The following is a 6000-nucleotide window of genomic DNA, read 5'->3' on the forward strand; positions in this document are numbered from 1 at the left end:
AATCAGCTATTCAATTCTAAAATCTGTATTGATCAACCCCTTACATTGAATGTTGTTGATCAAACTCTGAAAGTTTAGAAGTCTAAGTAGATACTGGACAATATCGATGTGTTGGTGTGAAAGTTAATGATTAAGGCTTGATTGTATGTGTATAGAATGACTTTTCCCCATGCTGCAAAAGCCATATATATTGGTACAAGGCCAGAAAACCAAAACAGTAATGTCTGAAAAAATGTTAAATCGCCTTTATATGGAGAATTGTACAAAGAAATCCCAGGAAATCGAGATCGTAGAACTATAAAGAGAGAATCTACTACTAAAACACAAGGACACATTCTCCGTAACGGACAAAGAAACTTTGTTTTTGACATTCTTTGATTACAGAGAAAGTGTATTCTACGGCTTACCCAAAATTCACATGTCAAAAACTATTGGAGAGGCAATTTAAATTCAAAATTCAGATTTTATAAACTGTCTAAAACCAGGTGATCTAACATTCAGACCAATTGTAGTTCTAGGACCCAAATCACCAACTCAAAGTCTCATTCAATTATTGGACATTCTGTTGAAACCTCTATGTACAGAGGATAACAGTTTTGTAAAAGACGATTTGAGATAATTGCCAGATAGAGTAACACCAAGTGACAAATAAATTACAATGGACGTAACCGACTTGTATACTAATATTCAAGAACGCTAGAACTTAAAGCATTGAGTTAATTGATTAACATATTTCCAGAAAAAATAAATAACCGTTTTGAAAAGAATTTCATCATAGTAGCAACGGAAATAGTGTTAAACAACATTACACTACATTCGTATTCAATAATACACATTATGAAAACATCAACGTAACTGCAATGGGAACAAAAATGGCCCCCAAGTATGTCACCCTTACTTTAGGATTTTAGAAGGAAATTTTTATGATAAGATAGCAACATACTTTTGTTCAAATTGGCTGAAAACATCAAGAACACGTGGAAGAGATATTTGGACGACTGCTTCATTATCTGGAATCAAGAAATCGTCGATATAGAATGAACTTTTCAATGAACTTTTAAATAATATAGACCCTGACATCAAATTTACGATTGAAGAATGTGAACATGATATTTCATTTTTGGATATTTGTATAACCCACGAGGGAGAGAGTTTATCTACCGACATCTACATAATGTACTACAGACCAACGGATACGCACCAAAACCTCCATTTATGCCACCCAAGGCACACAAAACGTGCGATTCCATACAACTTAGCTCGGAGGATATGCACCATAGTGAGCAATGAAAAGAAAAGAAACCAACATCTGGAAGAATGAAAAAAATATCTTCGTAATCAGTGATGCCTATGAAATTATTCGAAGATGGAATTATAAAAGTTAAAAATCTCGACAAAAAAAATTTAATAAATCCTCCATCCCCTAATTTAACAACACAAGAAATATTTCTATTTGTTACCACCTCCAATCCGAAAAATAAGAACATCAAACCGTTTGTTAACACATAAACGACATACTAAAAACATATGATAGGATGTCTAAAGTTCTCGAACCTTTTCGTGAAATAGAAAGTAAAAGACAACCTAAAAATCTGAAACGCATACTTTGCAAATCAAACTTACGTAATATTTATTTGCATACAGTAAGAAAATGTCCAGATCAACGATGTGGAACCTGTCCATATTTAAAAGAAGGCTTTTTGAAGCCAAACGATGCATCATCCTATCCCAATGTTAATGCTTGGACAGCAGAAATAGTCCTGACACAAATGAGAGAGACATATTATCATTTGCGATTGATGTTTAGTGACATTCGGTTAAAATTGCAACATTCTGCAACTGGTATTTTAAAGAAGTAAGCTTTCCCTGCATTATCTTGACATTCATATTTTGTGTATTAATTTCAAAGCCCAAATTAAACGAATTATAGGGCCAATAGTTTTATTTTTCAGTGGCTAATGGGACACCTTAATAAGTACAAAGAACTACTGTGGTTTCATTAATTTTCGTGGGTATCAATTTTTGTGAACTTTCTGAAAACCACAGTTTCAAGGATACGTAATGTCGTGGCCAATGATCCTATCAATACAAAATATTAGTTGAAATTGAACTTCAATGAACTTTAAATTTCGTGAATTAAATTAAAGATCACAACATTAGTGCTTTGACATTTTTTTCTTTAAGACCCAAATGTTACGAACATTTCGAAATATGACCACTTACAAAGCAATAAATAGGGGCATTTATCAACAAAAATACTGTCTTGAACCTTATTTCCAAGTAAATTTAAATTTGAGGTATGAATAAGTAATAACCCAAAAGCGCTTTTGTTATTTAAATGAGAGCGCAATGCCCCTGTCTTAAACTGGCAAGATGACCTTGTGCTTCACCAAATGATGTGTACTCAACAGAACGAAATGACTGGTCTTTGAAATCATTCATTAAATACATCCTTTTCAGTATGATATATGTTGGATAAACCGTTATTTGTCGTAAGTATGGACCTTCCAACTTACTTGAAAAAAGTCCTTATTACATGTAATAAACTTCCTTGCTTCATGGTAAGACCATTCAGAGTTTTGAGATCATGACCAGAATTAGCACTTCTAATACCCTCTTGCATGTAACACTTTGATATACCCATGTGCAACTGATGTATCGGGATATGTTAGTAAAATTTAACGTAATCTAATAAAATCAGTTTGGGATGAGGTAATATAAATGTTATCTGAATGGCTTGCACAGGATGAACCTAGCCATCCAGTGAACTGAATGTTGACCGAAAGGTATGGAAAGGTGACTGATTGGCATAGCCACGCCATTCGGTAACTTTTCATTTATCTTGAAGTTGCCGCATTTCAGTTAAATGAATGACACGGTTTCATCCTGTGTTAGTGGTTATGGTTGACATGCAACTAAGGACAGTTGGTGCTTGTAATTTAAAAGGTTAACGACTTTTGGGATTAAAACATTTGTAGCAGGGGGATACTTGTCACAATGAAGGCGCTGGTGCTTGTTAGGGCAATAACTACTTCTCTGACATATACCCTTGTAATTGAAATCGTAGCCCTTCAAAATAAGGTTCTCTTTCGTTTCACTAATCCGAACATAAAGTATTATCATTCTAAGTATTTTATAAAAAAAAAGAAAAAAAAAAGAAAGAAACACAAAACGACTATACTGTTAGTGCTATCAAGCAATTTATTCGCAGTGATGTACAATTAACATGTGACTTTTTAAGTGATGAACTGGAAGTAGACCAAATATATGAAGCTTTTCAAAATACAATCTTTGTAGCATTTCTTGAAATCTAAAAAATAAAACCCAAATGTTTATTCTTATTTCATATATTCCATCAAGATATATGTGTTTTAATGGTTGATTGCTTTTGATGACATCTCTATGCCTGAACGGTTCTTTATATATTATAACCGAACTCCTACTTGTAAACAGGTAGCTACGCATAATAAAGTAGTTTGTAAATAAAATACAACTTGCCTGAACTTTGTAGCATTTCATAAAATCTACAAAATAGAATGCAAATTTTAAATGCGTATTTAATATATTTCAACAAGATATCAAAACGAACAAAATTGTATTCGAATGGTTGATTGCTTTCGATGAACTCTCTATGCATGAACGATTCTTTATATACTATAACCGATCTATTACTATTGTTGTCTAGTTTCAAATATACGAGAGAGGTATTGGACTGACTGATGCATGTAAAAAGCCATTATGATGGTTCATTGTCCACTGAAGCAAATGATATAGAAGGAGTTCGTTCCTTCTTAAATTACCGTTATATAGTATCATTTCAAACAAAATGCCTAATCTTTTTTTTTAATGTAGCATGCCAAAATTTCAGAGTATGAGTGGGGTGATTAAACAGAATAATTGTGTTAAAATAAGATTATAATTTCAGTGTTGGTTGCAGTTATGTAGGCATATCTGATTAAGTTCTGACCTGACATTTTCTGGAGATTACTACAATATCACATTGTAGCAATAATGGTCAAATTACTTATATTTTGGGAGTTGATTTTAATAAATCTCCCATGTACTTACTCGGGCAAACCGAAAGTGAAACAGTGTCTGGACATAAGCACAAATCAATACCGCTGACAACACTTAGTTCCTGAAAATAATCGATGAATTCAGATACAATGTACTCTGAAGCATTGTTTTTCAAGAAAACCTATATATTAATACCATGAAAATGGTAAGATTTTAAATGGTACAAACAGTTTAGCTATTTTTTGAAGTCGTATGTATTCATAAGCTAGACTTCAATGTACTAGTCTCATTCAACCAGGATGTCACCGTTAATAACCGACAAAACAGAGAGTCTCTCTTCCTTGTCGGAGATAAACGGAGAAAGTCGAGCGTTTGGTAGAACAAAACTAGAGTTCAATCTTGCCTGGATCCATAACATTTCTCAGAAATATTTCGATTACTGATACTACTTGCGATGCAAAATTACATATCGCTGATTTTAAAATAAATGAAAATCAATAAAATCAACTCCCGTCAGTACTTCAGTACTACGGTATGGCTATCTTTGGGCTAAAAGGGTCGCTTGTAAGGTAGTAGTGACACCTGCCGATAATACTGTTAATGAAATTACATTATATTTGAAAGCGTTTTACCGGTTAAGAATTTCAAAATTTTTCAAAGTATTTGACTAAAAATATGTTTTAACAAATTTTTGAAACATGAAAAATCTTAAAAGTCCCAGGGGGATTTGAACTCATTACTTACATATTTGAAGTTAACCCATTGCGACGCACTTTTAGATAACAATTTCGGGGGAAAATGTTTTAAAAACATACATTATTTTATTTGTTTAGGAAGTACCTTACCATATGGAGGTGTTCCACAACAACGTAAGCTTCTTTTTCAGATTTAATGAGTGTTTAAACTCAAAATGAGCAGATTAAAATACACTGGCTATTTTGTTGATACCGATCGCATTTCTAATTGGACCTCCGTACGTTTGTAGTTTTAATTGGCTTGATAAAATAAATTAGTCTAATTAAAATTAGAATTGTACAACCGCTTATCTAGGATACGCTTTGCACGGCCTAATACAACCTCCTATCTGAGTTCATCTAAAACTGACCTTTCAACTATGACTAAATATAAATATATTGGCAAATCAGATTTAAGTTCCAATAAACAAGTCATTTTTTTATAGAGTCATATTTTATTCCTAGTCAGGTTTTTCATGCCATTTGTGTGTGTGTGTGTGTGTGTGTGTGTGTGTGTGTGTGGGGTGGTTTTATTTTGGCTTGATCTGTTATTCTTTCATGAATCAAGCAACTTGTTCAATTTGTTAATCATTCATGGATAAAGCAATCAAAAATAATACTTTAAAAATCACCTCAGGGATTCATGCAGGTTCATCGGTGATAAAGAAGTACCTATCAGAACTATATAAATATATATTATATATATCGTTTTACAAATAGAACATTAACAATAACATAATTTATGCTAACATCGTACGATATAAGCAAAAATCAATAGACTGATTTAAAATTATGAATTAGGGTTAAAATCCAATTTAAAATGTTTTTCCATTAGGCCTATGAGTTTTGTCCTGATAATATAGCGTACGTAACATATTACTTACCTTCAGTACTCAATGTGAAGAATAGCTTTACATCCAAGACAATAATAGAATGGAACGTGAAATACCAATCTATGGAACGTCATGGCTGCCTTATGTTAGGTGATTTTATTATATGCTGTGAACTGTTTCTATTAAGAAAGAGGATTTTCTATTCGTGTCCTCTTTTTTTCAGCGCAAAATGAAAAATGAACACAATGCAATAACAGAAATGAACATGAATTTTATTCATTTTGGTCGTTGAACACAACATAAATTGGTGATCCCACCATCTTTTTTACACAAAACCCATTTTACAGTATCTTTAAACCTTCATATTCCACAATAACAGTCAAAATATTGGTGATTCCACCAATCTCATTCATCGA

General features: G+C 32.6%; 1 long non-coding RNA gene across 7 annotated transcripts in view; it reads right to left on the minus strand.

Annotated features, from left to right (window-relative positions):
- Positions 1 to 5725, minus strand: part of LOC105318959 (uncharacterized) — a 28872-nt gene extending 23147 nt beyond the window's left edge. For 2 of the 7 annotated variants that reach the window (XR_010709271.1, XR_010709265.1), the window contains exons 1-3: positions 5636 to 5650; positions 4069 to 4138; positions 3499 to 3524 (exon numbers count right to left, since the gene is read on the minus strand). This is a non-coding gene — a long non-coding RNA (uncharacterized lncRNA). Of the gene's footprint in view, positions 1 to 943; positions 1011 to 3498; positions 3525 to 4068; positions 4139 to 5635 lie in introns of all 7 variants that reach the window. The other 5 variants (XR_010709270.1, XR_010709266.1, XR_010709264.1 and 2 more) reach the window with 4 other exon arrangements.
- Positions 5726 to 6000: the final 275 nt, after the last annotated feature.

Source organism: Magallana gigas, chromosome 9, assembly GCF_963853765.1.
Source record: "Magallana gigas chromosome 9, xbMagGiga1.1, whole genome shotgun sequence".
NCBI classification, from domain to species: Eukaryota; Metazoa; Mollusca; class Bivalvia; order Ostreida; family Ostreidae; genus Magallana; species Magallana gigas.